The 26,382-nt window shown below is 40.0% G+C and overlaps 1 protein-coding gene across 5 annotated transcripts in view; it reads left to right on the plus strand.

Annotated features, from left to right (window-relative positions):
* The first annotated feature begins 5,607 nt into the window (after positions 1 to 5,607).
* Positions 5,608 to 26,382, plus strand: part of SYT1 (synaptotagmin 1) — a 337,265-nt gene continuing 316,490 nt past the window's right edge. For 3 of the 5 annotated variants that reach the window (XM_072329803.1, XM_072329836.1, XM_072329819.1), the window contains exon 1: positions 5,609 to 5,921. The gene's annotated coding sequence lies outside the window, so the exon portion shown is untranslated. Of the gene's footprint in view, positions 5,922 to 26,382 lie in introns of all 5 variants that reach the window. The other 2 variants (XM_072329810.1, XM_072329828.1) reach the window with 1 other exon arrangement.

Below are 26,382 nucleotides of genomic sequence, written 5' to 3' on the forward strand. Positions count from 1 at the left end.
TGAAGGCCAAATCCTCGAAATTAAATTAGAAATCCCACTTCCCCTTATTTATTTATTTATTTTTTTATTTTTTTATTTTATTTTATTATGCAGTCATCTGTATGATGCATACGGTCACAATTGACAAAAAAGTTTTACACTGGGAATGCCATAATACTCACCACCATAGACTAAGATTGGAGATTAATAATGCCTCGGTGCTCTGGCAGTCATGCTTCAGTTGTTCTTCATTTGATGGAGTAGATTGTGCCTGAAGATGAATCCAGGACTCCAGTCCCCTTCATCCTACCTGCACTGAAAATACTGTACTGAAAATACCCTGTCTGGAGTACCCCTCTGAGCACCACTTGGGAGAAAACTGATTTTCAAAGTGAGGAGGAAGATTAGGGAAGTGTAGTTGACAACCCAAAACAAAATCCTTGAACTAGGGGCACCATCTACAGGGGAACAGACTGACACTGACTCAGATCTGTCCTTGCATTCACAGCTGACATCTCTGCAAAACATACACAGGTTGATTTGACTGCCCTTGAACTCTCTTGTAAGAGAATATTTCCATTTCTGTTTGTACCACTGCAGTGTCCAGGAGCCCCGGGCAGAAAATAGGAGCTCTCAGTGATAGCTGCTATAGAAATGCAGATTAAAAGAGAACATCTCTGGCTAAAACAACTCAGAAGAAGCAGCAGCAGATGTGTACAGATCAAACACAAGGAAACAATGCAATCAAAATGACACACTGAAACAAATATCTGTCAATGGACTAACAAGTGATTTGATTTGGTCCTTTGAATTTCAGCTGGGATTAAAAAACAAAACAAAACAAACAAAAAAAAAAAACCAAAACCAACACTTTTCTCTGTATATATCCAACTCACAATATCACACATTGCTCCAGAAAGCATCTTCAAAATACACTTCATATGACATGTGCTTTTATTACTCCAGTATTTATTTGTTGTATTGAAGGTTAATTCTTACATTTGGGACTTGGATTTCTCAGTTTGCTTTCATGTTTCATGTTGTCCTAATGCAGACTTGGCTTCCTGATTAAGAATGTACCTTCTAAATACATTAGCATCACCTAGTATATATTGTGGAAATATCACTGAACTCTGATGGATGACAGTGTCCTAAAGTATGATTCCAAGCTTTTAATTTTCAGCTGTACATGCTAGCCCTTGGATGTCTGTCAACTTGGAATACAAACAATAAAGAGTGGGTATTTCATCTGCTAAGATGAGTAGTTTCAGACATCTGTGCAACCAACTACTGTCCCATTCCCCCAAGGAAAAAGTAATTCCTTTGTCTTTAGACTTATGATGAAAAACTTTAGAAAAGGCCAAAACAAAGGAAAAATAAGAAGAAAGTAATGTCACAATGATGTAGAAAGTAAAAATGTCTATCAGTTAAAAATAGGTACCTGTGATTTTGGACAACACAAGGTTGGTGAATAATTTTATCATGATGACACGATTCAATTCCTGTTAGTTTATGGTTCTAAATTCTGCCTGATAAGTAAACTAACTGCCATTGATATCATTGACTCATTCACCTCCTGCTGATTTGCCCTCCTGATTTGCCTGTCTTCCCAGCTTGTACATCTGATTGTGGTAGTGGTGATACTTGGTCACACGCAGCTGATGTACAGAAGGAAACTGATGGCAGCTTGACCCCAAAGCCAGAGCCCTGATTGCTGCTTTGATATGCTACTAATTCTGTCCTTCCTGAATTTGCCTCCGTTCAGTAACTGCCATTGTAGTACCTGCTCTTTATGTGCCATAAAACTTGCCAGGACAGGCCTGAGATTACTTCAGTTTCATTGACTTTGGCCCAGGCTTCTTTCTTGTTTATAGAGCAAATGGGAGTCTTTTACTTTCAAAACCTAGCTTTTACAGCTCATATTGCTTTCTAATCTTGAGCTTTTATCTTGAAGCCATAGTATACAGAGAATGGAAAATAGAAATTGCAAAGGCAAACACTGTACCCTTTCTGCTCTTGCTTTTTTATTCAAATTCTTCCCAGATGCTCCCATACCTCTGGCTCAGTCAAAGTCTAAATTAAAAACAAGGAATATGAAGGATGATTCAGAGTCAGTTTCTTTGTACTTACCAGGATTCCTGATAGAATTTCTAAATGGTAGACACTATTTAAGATTCTGTTTTGATGCACATTAAAAAAATGGACTATCTCTTTTTTTGGAACATAATTTTGCCTAGTTTTGCATATTTTTTATTTTTTTTTCTCATGACAGAATGCAACAGTGCAAGAGACAACAATAAGAACAATACATACACAAAGGTTGCTCGGAAAGCAATACCTCCTATTTTATTACTTTGGTAGATGCTGATGCTATGGCAGTAGAGGTTGAACCTTCCCACCAATATTCCAGTGCATTTTGTTGCCGTGTGACAGATGGCAGCAGAGGAGCAGTCTGACAAAATGCCATCTGACATGGAAGTGCAGGTGAATTCCTCTATGTGGGAAAACTGATGTCCATTTACCTTCATAGACAACTGCTGAATGCTTCTGAATACCCGACAGTGGACATGAGCACAGTGAGGTGGTGGATGGTGAGTTTCAGCAGTGGACAGCAACATGAAATATAAGCCATGTTCTGGGCAGCTATGCAAAGCATCTCAATCAGCTCATCTGTGTGAATCAGGAGATTACAACCAGGGAACTGTGTATGGAGCTTTAGTGCACTAGAAATGATGGCAGTAACACTGAAATATTGCTAAGCTTGTGCCATGTTGGTCCCACAGATGCTCAAACAGGAACAGAAAGAACATCATATGTACCTAATGAAGAAACACAAGGCTGAAACAGTTTCCTGGATTACATCACTACTTGTGACAAGATGAAATGTCACCACTACAGAGTGGAGTCAAAAGAGCAGTCCATGGAGTGGTGATGTAAATTCCTCATCAGTAAAAGTTCAAGACGCAGCTCTCAGTGCATAAAGTGATGTTCACTGTCTTTTGGGGTAGGAAAGGGCTTCCCTGGAACCTGGACAAACCATCAACTACATCACTGCACTGTCTGAATTGAAGACTTGAATTTCTAGAGTCGGGCAAGAGATAAAGACAACCTTTCTCTTGTAATACGGTAACGCCAGGCCTCATACCAGTTGGAAGACTGTGGAGCACATTGCCAATTTTGGTTGGACCGTCCCACCACACCCACCATAGAGTCTGGATTTATTGCCTTTTGACTTCCATCTTTTCAAGCTGGAGAAAGCTGGACTACGTGGGCAACATTTTCCTAGCAATGACACCATCATAGCCACTGTAAAGCAATGGGTCACCTCCTCTGGTGCAGATTTTTATGAGCATAGCATGCAGGCTCGTGTGCATTGCTGATGAAAATGCATAGCTAATAGTGGTGACTATGTTGAAAAATAGCGTAGGTGTGTAGGTGAGAATTTGCTCTATCATATAGTATTATTGTGTTCTCTGTGTCTGTTGTAGTTTGAAAAATAAATAGGAGAAATTACTTCCAGAGTGACCTACGCACAATGGTCTGTACTTTGTGAGTGGTGGTGTCTGACCACTCCAATCATTCATCAAATGCCTCCTAGCTTTTCCAAAATTTCTTCACCCATTCAGTATGTGTTCATTGTCCCTCAAGGGCCACCGTCTCACAAGCTTTCTTTAACAACATGACTTGATGGTGACTGCCCATTTTGTCAAAGATGCAGTGGTTAAACAGAACTTGCTCACAGGAGACCTCTCTTTGCATGAAGAAGCTACTGGGCCTAAGAGGAAATGAAGCAAGTGGGTGTGAGAAGGGAGGAAACTTTGGCACTGATTTTCCAGTGCAAATTACCAAGCTCAGAAGTGGAGATGAGGTGCATTATTCCCCTTGACCCACCAGACCCTACCAAATCCATCCTTTTATCTCTCTCTCTATCTATCTATCTGTATGTAGCAGATTGTGTACGGTCTGGCAAAAGCAAAGTGCAAGAAAGCAGTGGTAAACACTCTTAAGGACTACTTTTATATTGCATTCTTATTCTTTTCTACCTATGGACTAAGAAAAGGCCATTGAGTTTAGATGATGTGTTTTACCTTTGCCCAAATCCAAAGACAAGGTTCATAGTGCCCAGTCTTGAGAATACCAGAATGCTGCAGACATCTGACCATGCAGCTGTTACAAATACAGCACTGAGTCCCTGAGGTTATCAGCATTTAGATGTGTGTTTTTTAACTGACCAGATATGTGATCCTACAAGGGTCCTTGAGACCTGCTGTGCTGGGGGAGAGGAGGAACCCTATTTTTAAATGGCAAAAGGTGGTGTGGCTGCAGGTGACTTCATGTCTATGTTTGCATCTACACTGTGATGGCTCCTCTATACAGCCCAGCAGAAATGATTCTCACTTTCCTTTTCCCTCTCTTTCCCTTTTCTCTCTCCCAACAAAACATTCCCTCACGACTAATAACATGACTAATAGACCTCAGAGCAATGAGGGGATCAGAAAATGTTTATTATTTGAGCTGAGCTGAAGGCAAATACCACCACCACAGCAGGGCTGGGGACTGGCAGGGTGATGTTCAGCTGACAGCACAGGTAAATGCCCATTTCTGAGACATGCCTGGGACCTCCTTGACACTCTGTGACCTGTGAACAGCAGCACGCAGAAGGGGCTCTTGGCCAAGATTTGCTATTTATCATATTAAAGAATAATTTGGATAACTGTCACTGTGACGCATATTAAGTGAAGCCAACTCCATGGCTATGAATATATTACCATGTACTCAAGTTTTCTTATAACAGCTGTAACTCAGCAGCCTGCTGTGCACAAGGCTGTGCTGGAACCGCGTGCTTACTTGGTATCATGAAACTAGCTCAAGGTTATGGGAAAGCCTCCCATAAACATCACCCTATTATTTTTACAGTTTTGCCAATGAATTTACCCTTCTTTCCCATTACTTTGAGGTACGGATGCAACACTGAAACAAGCCAAAGAACAAAGAACTTTATCCTGTCGTGTTTTTGAAAGCTGAACTTGCATCCACATCTCTTTCCATTCCCTCCGGAGCCCAGGCAGCTCTTTGTGTTATATTAAACATTAGATAAATAGCACAGATCTAATTAAAAGTTGAAGAAATGTGCTTCCGTTAATTGAATTCGTCCCAGTTACATTTCGCAGAGCGGCGTTAATCAAAGCTCCGGGTCACAGCGGCCGCATCGCGGCGGGGAAGTTAACCGCTCCGTGCCCTTACCTGCGCGCACACACGGTCCGCTCCCCGCCAGCCCCACAACCCGGCCACGGTCGCGGCTCAGCGGAGCGGGCGCGCCGCAGCGGGAGGGCCGCGCACCGCCGGGCTCGACAACGGCACCGGGCACCGAGCTCCCCGCCGCCCTGACGGCCGCGAGCCGACTCCGCGACCCTCCTAGGAGCTCCCCGCTCGCCGTACCCGCGGCGAAGGCGGCCGCCGTATAGTGGGGATGCCCCCCGCGCACCCCCCCCTGCCGGCCCCGCCCGACGGGGCGGTCGGGGACCGCGCGGCCGCGGGATGGGCGAGGCCGGAGCGGCGGCTCCACCCATGGTGGGCGCGGGGCGATTGGCTGGCGGCGGCCGTCTCCCCGCCCCGCAGCCAATGAGGGCGGCGGGCCGGGGGTGATGGGCTGCCTCTCGCGGGAGGGATTCCTGGAGACGCTGCAGTGTGGCGGCGCTCCCGGCGCCGCGCATCCCCCGTGCCGCCTCCGCCTCCCCGCCCGCTTCGTTTTGCCTCGCCCTGCCCTGCCCGCCGGCGGCCGTCCCCGAAACTTAGCGTTCGCTGAGCGCGGGGGGCCGAGCAGAAGAGCCGCGCGCGGGGGAGGTCCGCCGCGCACCCCGCTCCGCGCCGCAGCCTCGCCCCGGGAGGGGCCCGGGCAGAGCTCTGAAGGACGCGCCGGCGGCTCCCGCCCCGGTTGCCAGGTAAGGAGGCAGAGCCCCGGGGGCCGCCCGCCCGCGCGGCGGCGCCTCGAGCTGGGGGCCGCGGTGCGGGCGGGGCGGCGGCGGCGGCACATGCTCCGGGGGCGGCCGCCCGGGGGCCGCTCCGCTGCCGGGGGGCGGGGGCTCCCCGCGGGGGGAGGGGGCGGCTCGCACAAAGGGGCGCCCACGCCCGTCCTCCCACCCCCTCCCCTCTTCTTCCTCTTCTCCATCCTCTCCTCTCCCCGTCGTCTCCTCCCGCACCGCCGCCGAGCGCCCGCTGCCCCACGGCCCGGGTCGGGCTGGCGGAGCCAAGTCGGAACTGCCGTTGCCGCCGCCGTGCCCTCGCCCGGGGCTCCGCGCCCTGTCCGGAGGCGGCGGGGCGCGGCCCGGGGCACGGCCGTGTGTGCTTTCAACGCCCGGCCCGACCTCCCCTCTGTTGCTGTTCGCTTACCCGCTTATTTATTTATTTTTTACATTTATTTAAAGCCTCCATTACTTAAGCTAATTCATTCTTTTCTCCTCCGTGCGATTTCACGTTGGTTTGTCGGATGCTGTTTCCCTCCTTTATGCATACCGCTGGCTTTGATTTCTCATATCTTCTGGTCCGCCTTGTGCGCTCCCGCGGTCTGGGTGCAGAATCCGTGCTCTGTTTAAAAGTTAATTTGGCTTATCAAACTCCTCTAGGTAGAGTAGTCAGCAAGTGGAGAGGAATGTTAATATTTCTTTTGTTTCAAGTCTTCTGAAATGAAGATATCAACCGACTGCCAGCTCCTGGTAGTCAGTATAGTAAGTAAATTAAACGTAGTCATTGGAATGAGGCTTTATGGCACTTCCAACAATCTGTAATTCAATCATCTCTGATACAAGCTGCCTTTTGCTATTATTCATCAGACCCAGCTGAGTGATTTCTGTCAGATGGGAAGTGGTGGAGGGAAATCTCTAGGTAAATGTAACTGAAAAGCTTTCCATGCGGAGTCCTAAATGAGCACAGAAAGCACTTGGCCGCAATCTGGAGACAGATGTTGGCATCCAAAGAAATCATTTCTTTTGATTGTCAGGGGGATGTCAGCTCTTATTTCCCTTATTGAACAGCCATTTGCAAGTGAAAAAGAGGGACCTTTGTGTCTATGACCTTGTAAACTCCATGCAAAATGCTGAAATTCAATAGTATTTCACTCATTGAAATACCAAGCTGACCTTTGTTCAGAACACCATCATTCTGCATGCGCGTACATGTTGTAGACCATGGTCAGACTATGGATCATCACCGGCAGTGCTGATCTTTGAAGCAGTGGTTTGATTGCTGCGCTAATCTATTGCGTGCTGTTTAAACTGCTTCACTGTGCCTCGTTCTCTGGGAGAGCCGTTTCGTTCTGAGGAGCATGAGATGATGGTTGTGGCTCCGACAGGGGTCCTTTCCCCAGTGGGTGGATGTCCAGAGTGGGGTGAGAGTTGTAGGACAGCCTTGGGATGGGGGAGCTTTGGGGCACGAGGACAAGTGGGCAGCGAAGTCATTTGTTCTGTGGATATGTGAGCTGACATCTCCTACCATGCTTAAATAAACCTGCTCGGAAAAAGTGTGAGGCAATTCCACGTGTGTCTGGAATAGTGCTTTCTCGCTCCTTGTTTATTTCTTGGAAACAAATGACCTGATTTTATGTCTTGAGAGTCAAATCTATAATATATTAAATATATATATTTCTTACAAGCATCTGGAATTGCAGTTCCATTAGCAGTGTCCGAGGGGAATATACTTTACCAGAAGCTCAGTAATAGACCATATTATAGTTGCTCAAAATTTGCATGCATGCAATTCATAAATTGAAAACTACATAGCTTAAAAACATAGCGTAGGCAGCTTGAGTGAGAAGAGATAATTTAAAAAAGAGAACCACAGGGCAGAAGATAATGACATACTGTAGGAAATAATCATACTCCTGCACTTGCAAAAGCATGAAATGTTCCAGTGTAGCCATTTCATACAAGCCCAATTTTCCTTCACATTAAGAGTGCCTAAGTGTGCCTTATTAATGTTTGATGCCAAAGATGCTAAATCCATTTTGAGGGTTGATTCTGGAATTTAAAGAGGTAGCACGTAGACTGAGGATGCCATTCTAACACTTCCCCAGAACAGATGTGAAAGTCACCATTTGCTGAGTGTGTGCCACAGCCTTGCGAGTGGGGCACGGTGCTCCCTGTGATGGTGGCAGACCTGGAGTCTTTTCAAAACTACTGATTGGAAAAAACAGTGTTTGGTGTAACAATCTGTAACTTTCTTCTACCTTAATCATAACTTGGATCAGCTGGAAGAACTTGGGAAATGTTCAGTAGGGTAGAAGGTGTGAGATAAGGAAAGGTTCTGTTTGTCAGAAACCTTGGAGGAAAAAAAAAAATCTATACTTTTTCCAGCTGGCGTGGAGAGACCGGAAACACAAAATCAATTTTTATGGTCTTTTGGCAGGGTTGGCTGTTAGACTTAAAAGAAGCCATAGCTCAGGGTCTTGGCGGAAGTTCTTAAGCCACTCAGCTGTACAGAACTCAGTTAACTGATGTTTTCTGACATGAAGATGAAGCTCAAATTTAGCATCTCACAGTTTTTCTTGCCCATTCAGTGATCTGATTTTGATTTTTTTAAAAGACATTTGTGTAAACAAATGTGGATTTGTGTTTATACATACATTGAAATACACAGAAATCCTTACTGGGAAGGGAGTTCCACATAAAAAGCATATGCAGCCCTGTATTACGTGCTGCAGGAGAGGTGTTGGAGTTTGCAGTGCTGTTGGCAAGAACAAGATGATGTTTCTGTGCATTCTAGAATGAAGGCGTGGAGGAATAGTTATGAGCTGATCCCAGGAGCTCTTTTCCTCTGCTTCTGGTGCCCATACACATGTACCACTCCATGAAGAAATACGTGATCATCTGATTTCCTTTGGCTCTCTATAGAATGCTTGTTTCGAACATTAGTCTGTATCTAAGAAGCAGCTTAATTAGGAAACCCACATAAGGGAGGCTTGTTAACCAGCAATGTCTTTGTGTTTACTGCTGACATTTACTAAAGATACTTGAGGTTAAAATAAAAGCATTTTCTGGGCTGAATAAACAAAGCATTATGTTAACAAATATTTTCAGGATCTTTATGTATAAATGTCGTCGTGGCTGGAGTAGGCTTTACTCCTCCCTAATACACTGGTAAGAGGGGGGTTTAGGAAATGCTGGTTATGCCGCTGTACCTCTTGCCAGAGGCAAGGTAATCCACCAAAGCAGGTGGATTAGAGGGAGGACAACAGACAGCGCCTCTTCATGATTCCTTTTGGTGAGAGGATACAAGCAGCTACAAGTGATGTTAGTTAGAAGGTGTGCAGAGCAGGCAAGTGTTTTGTACTAGCAAAGTGTGGAAAAAGGCTTCTGGTTTAAAGTGTTATGCAAGAATAATATATATATTTATTTTTTTTTACACATAATAACCAAAAGCAACGGATTAGCTGCTATAGGGTAACTCCTAGCGCTGCTTTTGACAGCTGCCCAATCAGAATGTTCTTTCATGTACTATAAATACTTGGGAGGAAGCCAACAATTTTTCTTAATTGGTGTTCTTATCGTTACTGATCTGAATGTATTTTCTCAAAATTGTGGGCACTGAACACTTTTCCATCCTAGATGGAGTGATGTTGCCATCTTCTAAATTTCGAGAGATTTGCCAACTCAAGATGTCACCTTCTTTTCCAGCCTTCGCTGAAGATGCTGGTAGAGATGTGTCAGAACACAAAATGAATCCAGAATGCCTCCAGTGCAGCATTACTATCTGATGAGCTACTTATACCTTTATTTAGAATTAGAAGATCATACAGATATGAAAAAGTGTTACCAGAAGTTATCCAAACTAGCTGGTTTTCAGTAACTCTGGGTAATTATGCTAATACAATGTTTCAGCAAAGTGAAATGTATTTAGAAGTAGCTAAAACCAGTGTGGGTATTTAATGATGCTGCCTATAAGTTTGTCAGGTGTTATGGGAATACCCAAATGTATTGTAAATTAAAAAAGTAGCCAAGGTTATTGTAACTAGGTAGTATAGTGCCTCAAATACAGGAGAATAGGTGCCCCAGAGCTTCTAAGTGATGCTTTAATGAAGCTGGTTATAAGCCTATTTGCAAGTTCTGTTTCATGCCCTTTATCTGAAGGGTATCAAGTTTCCATGTGTTGTTGCAATATGGGGAAGCTGGTAAGCATCACCCAATGTGGCTTTGAGAAGTAAGACTGCCAGCAAGCTGCCTCATTTCCCTGTATTTGAATAGCCATGGAGACATGACAGCTGGAGTGATTGGAGTGCATTTGTGGAAGACACTGGGGAAACAAAGTCTCCATGTGAAATGGTTTACCTGGTTCAGGATACTTTCTGGTAGTGATGCATTACTTAGAAAACATGTGTGTACATAACTGACAGGTGGATATTAAATATAACTCTTTTTTTACTAGGAATGTTTAATTACTGCTTATTACATGCATCTTCTATTTTTTTATTTATTTTTTTAATTTCCTTCCAAAGTTGCTGAGATTATAATTATATTTCTACTTGATTTTATCATAAAATGTTGGAAATGAGAGAAAAATCTTAAGAGCTTGTGTGGCAATTACAGTTACTTTCCCTTAACAGGCATAATGCTGTAACTTGAAATCCTTCGGTGTCATTCTAAACCAGTATTGTTGTGGACGTGATTTGTTGGCAACTATTTGAAGGCTGAAGGTTGCTAGCATAGTACATCCCAGACTACACTGCTTAAAAGGAAATCAGTTTTCATTTAAAAATTCAGAACAAAGTTTTGGTGTTGAAATTGCAATTTTTGTTTTGACATTAATAAGACATCAGATTTAGCTTAGGCTAATGTTCAGGTAAGGAAATAGTACTGTAGAAGGGAATAGCTGTCCATGTGAACAGGTGACTTTTTTTCCCCTTGATTAAATGCAGATGAAATACATAAGGTCTGCTCCAAAAGTAATGCCTCCTATTTTATTATGTTGACCCACAACATCAGAGATTGATGTTAGTGGCATGAAAGTAGAGGTTGAACATTCTCACCAGTATTCCATTATGCTTTGTTGGTGTGTGACAGGTGGCAGCAGAGGGGCAGTCTGACAAAAGAGTGTCTGATGTGGAAGTGCAGGTGAAACAAATGTGTGGCACTGAATTTCTCCATGTGGAAAAGATAGCACTTATTGACACCATCAATGCTTGCTGAATGTTTTTGGAGACCGAACAGTGGATGAAGATCAAACAGTGGATATGAGTGCAGCGAGGCAGTGGGTGATGTGGTTCAGCAGTGGCAACAGCAGTGTGGAAGACAAGCCATGTTCTAGGTGGCCGTGCAGATTTCTTCAAGATTGGCATGGAGACACTTTTTCATTGTTGGCAAAAATGCCCAACTAATGCTGGTGGCTATGTTGACAAATAGCATTTTGTAGCTGAGGACTTGCTGTGTCAAATGGTGTTCTAGTGCTTTCCACATCCCTTAGAGTTTCCATGGGAATAAATAGGAGACATAACTTTCAGAGCAATCTATGGCAATGAGGAACCACCATCTCCATTATGCTGACTCTATTCATTATCTTTAACAATGATCTGGAATAAGATACAGAATCCATATTCATGAGGCTAAAATTAGAGAAAGTGCCATGACAGACTGTACTCAGTTGGTTTCTCAACAAATGTGTATACCTCAACAAAGTCAGCTGTAGTATTTTTGCCTACTTCTTGTTTAAAAAAAAAGTTATTGGGAGTCACTTTGTGGGAAGACTTAGGGGTTACCTCCAGAGAACAGCATCTGTCATTGTCTTTAAAGAGCTGAGAAGCCATATGCAGTTGTTGAAAGCAGAGAAGATGCCTGATGTTGAAGGTGTCTAGTTCTAGACAACTAGAATTAGAATTACCTGTTGAACTTGCTGCCATTAACTCCCGTTGAGTCTCTTAGATTATATATATACACACACATATATATACAGTAGACACTATTGTGACACATTACTTCTGTAGTATGAAGTTATGCTGTCTAAGTTTCTCTTAAGCAGTCCTAGTGTTTTGTAATCCTATTTTGTTCCACCTTAGAAGAAACTTCTGTATATGTATCCAGGTGACTTTATTCTTTGAGATCTGACTTTAAAGCCCACTGAAATAAACAGAGTAGTAATTAATCTTCTTCCTGAGTCATGCCCCCAAATCATATATTTAATAACAGAAAATCTCTTTAGAAGGAGAATATTTTTTGTTCTTTCAAGTGTGGAGGACCAATATCTTACATCTCATCAGTTTGGTCCAGACCTGTGTAACTGTACTTCATTTGCAGATGCCCAAAATAACAGTGCTGCCTGAAGGACTGCATTCTGCCAAGCCTACTCTGGAGCTAGCTTTGCAGGTGGCAGCCCTCCTGCCTGGCATCTAAGCCAGAGTGCTCTGTGCAGTGCATGCTGCCTTACACTGTGGTGGGTAACTTTCTGTAGACTGCAGTCTTCTCTGTCTTATTTCCACCTGTTGGTGCCAATTGCCTAACAGGTGACCTTTATGAGAAGAATGCAGCCTTACTGAAGTGACTAGCAAAGTTAGCATTTAGAGTGTCCTCACAAAAGTATCTTTGATACTTTTGACAGGAACAAGATAAACAGATTCTTGACTATAGATGGAAAAAAATGGCTGAATTATGGGATTTCCACATCCTGAAATTAAAGTGTACTTTTATGTGTGTGTGTCTGTGTGTGTAACAACCTAAGTGTTTAATTAATGTATTTGATTACTCTGAGAGTTATTAATATCTCTTCATCTGAAGTCTGCCAATAGGTGTCGTTTGATTTTTTTCCATAATTTTCCACTTTAAGTACTTTATATACCTAAAAGCAAGGAGTTGCTTTGCATTAACTCCTCAGATTCAGCTTTCTTATGTCAAGCTTTCTGACTGTATTCAGCTGCTAGTTAGAGCAGAGAAACAACAGGAGAATACTCATTTGACCTTGACAGAGGCCAATTCCTGTTTCATGATATGCTGTAGTTGTGTAAGTCCTTCAGCACTCTTATCTTGTGTGTTTACTTTTGTCCTACAAAATAGGATTGAAAGGTTGTTTTCTGTATTAATTTTTATGAGCACTCTCAACTGAATGAGAAAGTGGATAAACCGGAAACTTCAAGTAACATTATTTGGGACAAAAAGCACTTGAAGCTATAGGCTATAGATATTTTGTTTGTCACTTCCCAAGTATACGTCTGCTTTTATAAAAGCTTGGACTTAGTTTAATATTTGATATGCAAATATTGGCTTTTCAAATTGTACACTGGCTAATAATTGTGAGCTGTTTACTCTATAATAAATTATTCTTTATAAAATCAATGAAAGTTCTGTATCATTATAGGTGAGCAAGGCATATCATTCACTATGAAAATCCCCATTTCAAAATATTTGAAACTATTATTATTATCCTGTATCAGTATCAAGCAGGTAAAACTCAGAACTTTGGACTGAGCACTGTTTACCCATGGTTTTCAAAGTAACACAGTAAGGTGGAATGATACAAAGATGATAACAGATATTCAAAAGAATATTTATAAGTAAAGACTCACCAATATAGATGCTTTTGCTGGGAAATGCTAAGGCCATCTCCACCAGGGAACAATCTTCAAGAGAGATGCTGCCTTAGTGGTGGTCAGCCCTTAAATGAGGCCTAGAGGAGGTGGAATCAAGCTCCACCCCTTCTGGGAGCACAGCTAAATTACTCTCACCTGTGCTCCCACAGCTGACCCAACACTTGCCTCAGCTGATTAATCAGAGGTTCAGGCTGTGATTTCCAATTTCCCATACAAACACCCAGCTAAATGTTCATTGTAAGTGGTGGATCAGTCTTCTGCAGGCATGATAGAGACTGCACTGTTTGTTACTGAAGAATTCAAAGTATCGCTGAAGCCAAAACTTATTTCTACCTCTCCAAATAGGTTTTGAACCCATTAACAGGATTTTAAAATGTGTGTATTACATAGAGAAGAAAGGAAAAATAGTACAGTTCTGATGGAACTAGTCAGTGTTACTTTAGCTATGGCTTTGGAATTTGCTCTTGGTATCAGGATGATGCTAGGAGTATTTAATTTTGCTTTGAGTTGAAACTTGGCTCATAGGATGTTCAGATGTTCAACTACTCATCTCAAAACAACTGAAGAGATGTTAACTGATTTCAGAGAGTAAGTTAATTTATTTGCTGGAAAAAATCATCACCTGGCATTCCTTAGTCAGTGGGGTTATGGCTTTCTCCCACTCAGTTTTGTGACTTTTCCTGTGATGAAGATAAGTAATTAGTTTTGGAGGAGTTGGGAGGTGGGCAGGAACAACAGACTCTTAGCAACATTTTCAATGTGTTGGCTTCAGAAGTTTTAGGTAGGTGAAAGTGTGAAGTTGGAACAATATTGCAAAGGTGGACACAGGCCCATAGATATAGCAAGTGCTTAGCTTGGTCAAAGATACGCAGTATATTATGGCCGGCATGCTTGCATATGTGCATATGGTCAAAGCGTGAGCAAGAGTAAGCAGTTGCAGCAGTAGTAAACACATTTAGTTCTTTTCCGCCTAGGTAAGGTACACAGAGCTAGTCTACTATGGACACACTGAAGGAAGTGCTTTAGGCATGTTGTTGGTTTTTGTGTTTTTTTTCCTATCAGACTTGCTGTAGTGCTTTGCATCCAGTTCTGGCTGGCTTAGACCAGGATTCTTTTAAAATCATATTTCATTTCATTAGGTGGGTTGAATTAAATTCCTATTTTTTTTTTATTTTTATTTTTTTTCCAAATCTCTTATATGTGAGTTGGAATATTCCATAAAAGGTCATTTATTGTCACTATCACTTAAAATAGCTGTTAAGGCTTTTAAATCTATTCTGGTTTTGTAGGTTACTTTCTTGCTTTGATGTGTAGGAAAAATCAAAAGGGGCATTTTTTTATTATTATTATTATTTGCAAACATCCTAATGTATAGTAGGAAGATTTTTTTTTTTCTTTGTTTCTTTTAAGGAATAAATAGAAAGTGCAAGGAGTAATGGCTCACCTCTCCAAATCCTCTCCTAACATTGTGAATTCCAAATGTGGTCTGTAACCAGTGACAGCTGTTTCATCAAGAATTGCTCCATGTTTGCAAAAAGCAGTGTTTGCTTTTGCAGTCTCTTTAGAACAGGGACTGACATAGTTTGTAATGTATTTATACTGTGCCCAACATAATAGGATCCAGATCTTTGACTGAAGATGTGGCCTGTTAGGCAAAACAAATAATCATTAGTCAAAATGTAGAAAAAAGTGATATTGTTTAAGGTCCCTAGAGCTGAACAAACAATTCATTGCTTTTATCATATCGGCTGTCTCCTTTGGAGGGATTTTAATTGTATCAGAGAAGTTTCATAAATTAAATAGTGAATATATCTGTTAGGTATTTGACTAGTTATGATTACTGTACTTTGCTGGTCATAAAGCCTGCGCTGTTCAAACTGGGGTACTCAGGCCCTCAGTTTAGAGTTTTCATTAGAAACTAAGCTGAATTACTCTTTACAACCTCTTTTTTCTCATCCTGAAAAAAACTTACTTGTCTATCAGTATTAAATGGGGGAGGAGGGGAGGAATGGGAAATTTCCTGTAGTCCAGTAATCTTATTTGCCACTTTCCAGCTGAAAACTGGGTAAACTGTTTGGCTTGCTCATAATGAAAGCTGTTTTATGAGTAATGCCATGTTCACAACTGAGATTTGAATTACTTGCAGAAGTGATGGTACAAAGGAACCGAATTTTATGTGGACAGGAGGGAATTTAAGTGGCCTAAAGAAAGTAAATGAAAACAGCAAACAAACTAATACAGCAAAGTTCTGCTACATCAGCTTCTCCAGTACAAGAGACAGTTCCTTTGTCTGGAGATGGATGCAATTTTTGGAGATCTGTGTTCCCTCTTTCAGTGAGATTGTTGTTACAGGAGGAAGAACTAATCAGTCTGATGTATGGCGTTTCTGAATCGGTGGAACAGACTGAAAGCCAAAACCCTGCATAGATTGTCCTAAAGGTAGCACTGCAGATTTGAGGTAAAGATCTCAGGTTTGCCTTCTTGTAAATAAATACAAATCTGATTGTGTCAGACATATTTTTTAATATAATAGTTAATATTACCTTGGAGCACAATTAGCACAAGTTAGGCTTCATACGTATCCTGTTGATGTGGTGAAATTTAAATTCTGTTTTGCAGTGGGAGACCGAGGATGGAATTCATCTCATTTAACTTTAAATACCCTCAGAAGGTAATACATTTGACCAAATTTGGGCATTTATATTACTGTGAGATAGACTGCTCTCTGGAGATATCTGATCCTTTCCTGTAAAAAGAATATGGTGATGACTAGATAAGATGCCATTGTGACTAGTGTTATTCAACTTCTATTTAGGAAATGTGAGTTCAGTTTTCAGCCTTGTTCCATGCTTCCTACCGAGGTCTTAGGGACATCATTTAGGATTCAAATGGTCCATGTTAGACATTCTAAAAATTAGGTGATTACATCCGGTCTGTGGAGAATTAGATATATTTAAAACTAGTAGTAAATGATGAATACTCAAATCTGCTTTTAACAGTTGCAAATAATATTAACAATTAAAAACAACAACAACAACAAAAACCAACAAAAACCAAAACAAAACACCAGAACAGTAATTTGACCAAAATAAGGGTATATTTTGAAAGTTCCCAATTGAAATCCAGTTTGAAATGTTTATGTTGCTGTCTCTAGTATTGCTGTATGTGATTCATGAGGGAAAAGAAATGCCAATCCCCAGTAGCAACTTTATGCTAGAGACTAGATTTTAAAAAGAATATTCAGAGCAAAACTTACATGTTTATTTTGCTGTATAGTATAGCAGATCAATGTTTGCAGAATCCACAGAGCTGTCAGGAAAGGAACTTTGTATCTACAAATGGCGTTATTTATGTGTCATTAAACTTTCCTACCTGTTAACACCATAGTAAGGTGGGTATCTTGTCAGTGAAGCCATAATGGTCTGTTGAGTTGCAGAGGAGGTGCTGGGAGTAGTTTATTCATAGTTATGAGAGCTAAAAGGGGTCTCATCCAGTCTGCACTGGTAGAAATGAGATTACATGGAAGGAGATGTGTTCCATGCATCAGCTCAGTCCTTGCTACAGCGTGTGTTTTTGTGTTTTTTTTTGTTTGTTTTTTGTCTCTTCAGAGCTGTGTTACATCTGATCCAGATGTGAGATGTATTTTTGGGGGCAAGCTTGATTCCTCCTTGTTTTCCTTCCTCCCTTAACATATCTTAAGCCTGCAGTTTTGACCGAGCTGTGGTGCAGAATCTATTTAAACAGATTCTGTATGTAATTTGTACATAGAAATCTATTCAGATGATCCTGGTAATATTTGACCCCCTTAAATTCATGGCATCACATCTCTTTTTGTGGGAATGCACTGTGATGTTAAAGCTTCAGGGTGCAAAGTATTTGTTTTAATGAAGTGCTATGAAGAAAAAGCAGGGCAGAAAAAGCCCTGTTATCTTAATATAAAACAAAAGCTGGCAATGTGAAGAATAAAATAGGATGTATATTTTAGGCTTACACAGTTTCCCTACAAATTTGAAAATTACTGTTAATTTCACAGTACTGCATATAATAGAATTTGTCTTTGTGTTAGATCTAAAACTGTTAAATTTGAATGGTCTAGAAAGAAAAATCCAGTACTCTGAAAAATTACATCACATCAAAATTGTTGTCTTGTTGATATCTTTGGTCATGTTCATTTCTCTTCTCCTTTGAATTAGAAGGTAAGCAATGTTTTCTTAGCTAAATGAACCTTTCATAAGCTAGACATCAACTATATATAAATACAGAACAGTAGATCTAAAATGTATCTTGCTGTCAGAGTACAACTGTTTTCTATATGAATGTGGAAATTGTCAGTTATGTGCATTCTCTCCCTGTCCTACTTTTCCCCACTCTGTTGATATTCACCCATGTGAAAGAGGCCAATTATGCTTTGGCTATTGTGTAAATAATGCAGAAGTTGTTAGCAGCAGAGGAAAACTTGTTAGAAAGGTGGGGTAATGAATAAGTAAAAACACCTTTTAATGAGGGCAATAGTCTTTGCCCTCATGTCTCATTGTGTTTATATGTGTGTGCATATATGTGTGTACATATAGATATATGTGTGTGTATATATATATATACATATATACATACATACATATATACATACATACACATATATATTATCTTTATTTAAAGCTATTACTGGTTAATTTTTTTCATCCAAGGACTGGCTGTAATAAGTTCCCAGGTCAATCTTCCACCTGGATATTTTACTTTGCAGTTTTTTCCCTGCTGTGTTTTCCAAGAGTCTCCTGTGAACAGGTGCTGGTCTCTCCCTCTCTCTGGTGTCAGTGCTGAGCCCAGCCTGAGATGGAAGAGTGCCCTGGCACTGTGTCCGAAGCTCACTGAAAATGGCTATCCTACTCCCTGGTTCTGTGAAAAGCATTGGGAACATGGAGCTCAATAGTGTCAGGCTACCTTAGAAGTAGTCAGTCTCATTACAGGTGGACTCCTGAAGCTGGAGAGTAGCTGGGCCAGCTCTTGGTGGCTATTGTGGATACAGCAAGGCCCAGGCTCTTGCTGGAGTTGTTGTGACATTGGCCTAGCTAGGTGGCAATTAGCTGCCCTAATGAAGTGGTTACCTGACTGTTCTGGGTGATATGGTCTCAAATGGTGTGCAGAAGTTGATTTCTGAAACTGCTGTTACTCTTTAGTATTATTCTGAGAGAGAGAGAGACTCTGTGGCCTTGTTGCATGTCAGACCACGTGCCTCTCCCCATCCTTGCAGCAGTCTCCAGTGAAGCATGCAGGACTGTGTGCCTCCTCTGTCCATGGTACCTCTTACAGGGGTGCAGACATCAGATTAACTGTGTACTAGCCCTTAACTCACATAATTGACTTTGTTTTCAAGTGGCGATGCTCTTAATGTAGTTGTTAAAAGGATACTTGTAAAGAGAGATAAGCCACACTGAAACTGCGGTCTTTAAAACAGGAGTAGTAGGGAGATAAGCAAGTATCTCCTATTTTTTGATCAAGCTCAAATTTTCCCTGTTATCTTTACTCTTTCATGATTGAGCTGTTTGTTTCCAGATGGTGGCTACGCATGTGACATTGGGACACACAGCGGCCAATCTGTTCAGTGACAGGCCTCTCCTCAAGCAGGGCCTGAGGTGCTGGGCAGGCGGCTGCAGGAGGGCAGCGCGTGGACCCCTCCTGCAGCAATTAGCTCTGCTTTCATTTCCCCACCCACAGGCTCTGCAGCAGCAGCCTTCTGTGGGAGGGAGATTCAGCTGCAAGAGCTGAAATGCAAAGCTGTAACCACCTAGCACCTTTTGAATGGAACTGAATTCATCCATGTTGCTAAATGTGTCCACGGTACCAAAGCATTTATTGTTCCAGGTGTTGGTTTCAGTGAGTAATTATTTTTTCTGCCAGAGCAGAGTTCTTAGTGTAACATCAAGTATGTGTCATGTGCAGCATGTAAATAATTGTGGTTTTTTGGCGCTTTTAATGAAAGTCCTTCCTACAGAAGGGAGATGTTATGTGGAAATACAAAGTCAGCATCGTATGTTTAAGGGTATGATGTCGTATTTGCAGAGGACTGCGGCAACATTTACTTTTTTCTTTGAAAGCCCAAATATTCTTGGATTTTTATTTATTTATTTGCCTATGCTTGAATTGAGTGAGCATTTTGTTCTATTATACCTTATCTTCTCTCACTTATAAAATCGTGAGGGGTAGGGAAATAAAATGAAATACAGAGCAGTAAGCTCTCATTGAAAAGCAAATAGACAAATAGCATAAAACATACTGAAAGGGTGAAAGAGCTGTTACGTACTCAATAAAAAAAACAAAAAACCTCATTAATGCAACAGACAATGTGACTAGATAAGGTGATATTGACCAGGGTGACTTATAACAGTGATTCAGGAGTTTAGTTGGCTGTTCTTCAGTGGTTGAAGTCCAGTTTTCTGAGTAATTCTGTTCTGTTCTCCTGGAAAGTGTGGTGGAGGCTGATGGATAAATGCTGTAGTCCCCCATGGCAAGGCAGTTGTCCATGTCAGTCTCTGAGCCTCTGGAAATCCCTCTGAAGTTAAGATAAACCGTACTAGTGAAAGTGTACTCATATTTGGGAAGAAAAAAAAAAAAAAAAAAAAAAGTTTTTGAAGTAAAAGCGTGAGACACTGCTATCACATGGCTATTGTGCGAAGGATTATTTTTGCTGTGAAGATATCCTGCTTCAATAACAATATGTAATTGTTTTCTTAAGAGAAACATGGCATATCTGAGTTGGGAATCTCCTAAGACATGTTATTGATATGTCTGCTCTTAAAAGTATACCAGAGATTGAGAAAATTAGGTGAAGTATTTCAAATAGCCTATGAAAAGGTCATGATTTCTTTTTCCCCAAACTTCTATTACACCCTAATAGACACTTGCTGCTTTAGTATAAGCAAGTCTAGTGAATCCTTGTACTTCTTATTATGGTTTATTAATAAATATGAGTTCTTCTGAAAATGTAGTTTTAGTTACCTGTTCATTATTGCAGCAAGAATTTGGCTAAAGTCTCTTGTCTGGCATTAGTGTTGAAACTTTAGCTTGTAAGGAGACATTGTTTATCTTTGCTGTATGTAGTATAGCTGTGTCAAAGTGTGTAATTTCAGATCAAATAGCTGCAAATGCAAGTACAAGTTCAATGCAAAAAAGCACTAGTCACATTAACCGAACACTTTGAATGCTGATACTCTTTTCAGACCCCTGCCCAAACTGAGTAAAATAGAGCATTTTGGAATAAAACTTTTTAGGCAACAGGAATTTACTTTTTGTTCACTGGCAGGAAATCAGTCATTACTGAAATCACTTGATGACATGGAACACTTTGAACTTCTCAATCTTTGTCAAAATGATAAGTCATTTCTTAATTCTGAGTGTTGTTGAACCTAATATAACCCTCTAAATTCCTCTTTTCCATACCTGTGATGAACTGCATTCTACAAGCTGTCAATTATGTGAGTAATTTGAATTTGAGTTTTCTGTACTTACTGGGGAGTGGAGTCTTTAAATACTTTATGTGGATGAATGAACAGAAAAGTACAGGAATATAGTAGAAGTGTAAGTAGTTCACACATAAGATGTTTACTTTTTTTTTTTTCTTTTTTTACTATCTTTTCTCTACATATTTTGACCTTCTAATTTTACTGTAACATTCCTTAAAATTGACAATCAATATTTGGTTTTAGTTGTTTTTTGTTTATTTGTTTTTTGAGGGGATGGCAAGCTTAAACTGCAAGAACAATTGAGAATAATACAGCAACTTGTTGCAAGTAGAATTTCCACTTTTTAAATATGATCCTCTAAATGCTGTTTCAGTTTTCAGTAGATTGTGGGGATTTTTTTTGTTCCTTTTTAAAATTATTTTTGAAGTGTATCTTCTTTTCTTATGCCAGTAGTACCATACAATACAGTAGCAGTAATTGCATAACATGTAAAAGGTTCAAAGTTTATTTTTCCCCATAAAAAACAGAAGAGAGAACTGCACAGCAGTCTGCTTTCATTGTAGAAGATGGTGACATATTATTCCTTTCAATTCTAGTTTGTGCTTCATTGCTCTCAGAATAGATATGCTTGGGACATATGCCCAAACTCAAGATGTGGTCAATGTGCTACTATGATTATTTTGTTACTGAAGAGCATTTTTTTTTATTTTTATTTTTTTTCTTTTTCCTCTGGAAAAAAAGGAGTTATCCAGGGCAGATGGTACTGTGATAAACAGCTTGATACTTACTACACTAGACGCTGGGAAGTTTGATACAGTAAGAATGTAATGATGTTGACATTGTGAAAGCTTAATAATCTCATTCTTTTTAGGCATATATGGAAAGTAATACTTGATAAAAGATACCTGTCCAAGTTTTTTGGGTGAACAGCAAAGCTGATTAGCTAAATTATTATTACTGTTTATGCAGGTCTGAATTTGTAAATGACCGGTTATGTCAGCAGTGCCCAGCTTGAAGCACATTCAGAAGTGCCTTGTTTTCACTATGTGCTGGGCATGCATCCTGCTAAAATCAGGCTGTATGCACACATGACTGAAGGGCAAGTTTTCTTCACATTAGAGGAGCTGTGAGATGAAGGTACTTTGAACACGTTCTTTGTGTGACTGAAGAAAAGTTGCTAGATTGAAAGCCCAATCATGTGTTACAGCCCTGTCTTGCTGGACAGGGAATAATAGGGCAAACATGCATTGTTGAACCAGTGTAGTGGCTTTTAGGAAGCTTGCTCAGGCTGGTACCAAACCCATTCTTATTTTACACTGAGTAGATGTATATGAAATTTAGTACAGCCTCATTATCACCTGACTTAACCATCCTAAAAGTAGTTGTTCAGTCTAAGCTGCCAATGATGACTTTTTTTTTTATCATTAAAAGACTTAGAAGAAAATATTCTTTATTGTCCCCATTTTAAATAGCCTTTGTAGAATGATGAATGGATGCGGGAACTCTTTTTCCATTGCCTGTAGTGGACACCAACAGGCTGTCATGGGTCTAGGAGAATGCAGTATTTGTGAGTTTAAAGGATTAATTAATTTTCACCATAAGGAAGAAAGTTGAATGGAATTTACTAAGAGTTCATTTTTTCAAGAATTTTCTTAATTTAACAGAGAAAACAAATATGTTGCATCGACTTCAGAAAGAAATGTTACTTGAGGGTAGTTTTCATGATGAAAGGTTTTGTGATGAGTTATACTGAAAGCAAGAATGTAGAGGAATGAAGGAAACTTAATTTGCACATAGAACTTTGATTTGGTAATTTTATCACTTCTTGCCCCTGTTAGAGATTTTGTGTATGTGTGATGCTAATGCTGGCTTTGAGTACTGACTGATGAAAGTTCAAATTAAATTAGTTGATATTAAGAGTAGTGTGACAGTGCTGATATATATATTTTCTACTCTGACCAAACTTTAGTGTGTGCTTTTATGTACTCATGTAGTTGTAGATGGGAAAGAATCCTTTATGCATAGTGGTATTTAAAAAAAAAAAAAAAAAAAAAAAAAAAAAAAAAAAAAAAATTGGCTAAATTAGTATCACAAAAAACTACTAAGTAAAGATAAAAAAAACCATGTCCATAGTGTTTTGTGACCAGAAGAATGTATATTTGTTATGTTCATGTAATTTTGTCTTTATTTATAGTTGTGGCTGATAAATGCTCCAACTGGTATTTTGGTACTGGTTCTTATCTGATTTTTTGGTTATGGATTTGTAAATCTCCTCAAGCAGCAAAGAGAAGACAGGCTGTTTCTGACAAGAAATGTTACTAATAGGTTTCTGTTGAGTATGTTTCAGTAGTCTGCTGTTTTACATGTTCACTTAATGGGATCCAGAGAGACCAGCCATTAAAAAAGAGATTTCTAAAAATTGTGTACAGTTTAAGCAGATGTCTTTTGCTTATTTTTTCTCTCTTTCTGCATGTATATTACTGTGATACATGTTTTCTGATGATATTGTTGTTACTTCTGGCAAGATGAATGTGCATACATGACTGCATCCATGTATAGTATAAATTGGCATCACAGAGCTTGCACTTGCCTGCCAATAATGCTTTTAGCTTAGCGTAGTATTTTTGGCCTTTGGCATCTCTTTGCATCTCTTTTATCTCTTTGGAAGGCCAGTGCCTTCCTTCATGTTCTGTTGTTCCCTATTTGCAGGAGAGGACTCAGAGATGCTAAGTAACTGTCTCATAGCCAAGGTATTTTGAGAGTATACTTGAAGTCACAAGTGGCTACACTATAATTCATTTAGGTATTGTGTATGTAGACCACCTCTCCAGTTCACCAGAACTAAATCTTTGATTATGACATTTCTATAACCAAACAGACCTCAAGATATGAGTGTAAATATGCAGTGAGTGTGCAAGTGCTGTTTTGTATTCTTAAGGATAGGGTGAAAATCCATAACTGTTCTCTTCATACTACCTGTGTTAGTGGAGCATTGGCTAATCTAGGATAAAAAGGCTTTAGGACTGTTCTTATTATATTTTTGTAAGTAGAATGTTATTTTAATTAAACAATCTATAGCTACAAGGCATGCAGATTGATGCCCACACTGCCAATGTCAAACACCAAAAATCCAGGAAGCCTGTAAACGTTATTTGTTGTCATTTATTTCTTTTTCAAACACTGATTTTGAAGCTCTTGTCCTCAATGATGAGTGGTTTCAATGACACTATTTGATAGAGCTTTGGAGCAGGTGGGAAGAATCACAGATGCACACGTACTTCTTGGACTTTTGTAGTAGTCTTGCAAGAGTTCTTCTTTTCCCACATGTTCTGAGAAGACAGAAGGCAGCTGCAAAAGATTTAAGTGAAAGATTAAGCTTTTCAAAAATAGTGAACGGCTGTATGTGAATACCTCAGTGGTCAAAGAAAACATTTAAAAAAACAATCAACCCCACAAAAGACAACAAATGCATGGGGCTTATGGGGTTTCTTGATGCTGTTTTTATGTTGTTTTTTTTTCTTTTTCTTTTAAATTCTGTGATGGAACCCTGGTCCCTAACAACTAATTCTAATAAAGATATTTATTTTTAACCAAACAAATAGTAAAATATCTGAACAGCTGAAGGCTGACTTCTTGTTCTACTTTGTGCTTAAGTTACTTAGTCCTGTTTCCTAGAAGAAGCTTCGGCATTGGGAAGCTGAGAATCATAATTATCTTCCTGTTAGACATTTATTAACTAGTGTGAAATTTACAAGTTTAATTGCTTGTATAATGAGGTAGATAGAGATTATTTTATTTTATTTTACTTTATTTATTTATTGCAAAAGCTGAAATACTAATTCTCAGTGTAAAATGTTGTCAAGAGGGACTTCTGTCTTGGTGCTACCATCTAGCTCTTCAGGCTGCCTGGACGTGTCCTCATCAGCTTGATATGGTTTTTTGATAGCCCTGTGTCCTCTTCTGAACGTAAATTTGTGTGTATCCCTTCCACCAAGGAAAAGAAAAAACACCAAAAAGTGTCTTTTTCCTTTCTTCTCCATAGGGAAGGAAAAGACAGAAGTGAATACTCCTTATGTGATGATTTCTTGTTTCAAATCACTCATCTTCCCAGGAGGAGATGAGTGATGAAGATACTTGGCTTTTCAGTCTTTCTCTTAGAATCATTTATCTATTTTTACTTTGATAAGCTACTGTCTATTCATGCTATTTCTCTGATTTTTAAATAGAAGAAGGAGATTATTGCCTCCTCATCTGATTGTGTTTTTTGGATTGCAGATATTGCTTACAGGTAGATGTTATGGATGCTCAGAGCCTATCTCTAGCATAACTTCCGGATGCAGATGAATGCTTTGGCAAATGCTTAGCACAGGTGCTCCAAACAGGGTAAGAATAACACTAACTTTGGCACACTAACATGGCTCTACTGCGTTCACAAATTCTGTTGCCTGTGGAGCTTAATTGGAAAACACAGATGCTGAGCACCTTGCTAAGGAGATTAGGAATGATGTTCCTGGACTGTCATTTGTTTCTGAACTGATCATATGAAGATTTAAAGATTCTTTGTGTACTTAAGGCTATTTTTCTAAAAAGATCAAAATAAGTCCAGAACACCAGGCAAGGAAAATGGACCTGTTGTGCACGTTTGTTCCTGCAAGGAAGATCTCATCAGAAGCTAAGTATCTGTAAGCCTTAGCAGTTTCAGCATATAGACCAAAGAAGAGAGCTGTCAGAAACTTACTGAGGAGAGCTGAAGTAAATTGAACTGGGATTTAAGGTGAATTTTCAGAACTGCAGTGTGAACGAAGAAGGGTTGACTTCAATAAATTTCCTGTCTTCTCTTCAGAAAGAGGTGCATTAAAAGCCTACATTTATTTAGCTTGGAAGCTTTAGCCAGTATAAGTCTATGATATATTATGCAAAATAAAAGTAGTGAAAATTGTGGAACGTCAAAATTTAGCAGTCTGTAGTTCTGGTGACATATGTTGTATCTTGTGTTACTTGTAATTTGAGATATTTGATGTATGCATCTTTGCTGTCTTGTTTTTATGAGCTACTTAAGCCCTCCAGATTTAATGAATCTCTCTAGACCACACACTAGAAATAAACATCTTCAGTGTGTCTGAGATTTGTGCAGTATGATGCAAGTTGAAAAATTGTTTGGATTGGTCATATTAGAACATGTTTGCTTTATGAAACCTGGATATACTTTGATATATGACTGTCAGTTTCCAGAGGGTTCTATTTAATTAAAGCATGCTTTTAATTTCCTATCTCAGTTTCTTTCTTTCCATTATGAGTTTACTCTAAAGTTTCTTTCCATGAAAATTTCACAAAAGTTGGTAGTAGGCTTGGTGATCTCCAAAGGTTCATTCCAACTCCTAC

Source organism: Excalfactoria chinensis, chromosome 1 (assembly GCF_039878825.1).
Source record: "Excalfactoria chinensis isolate bCotChi1 chromosome 1, bCotChi1.hap2, whole genome shotgun sequence".
NCBI classification, from domain to species: Eukaryota; Metazoa; Chordata; class Aves; order Galliformes; family Phasianidae; genus Excalfactoria; species Excalfactoria chinensis.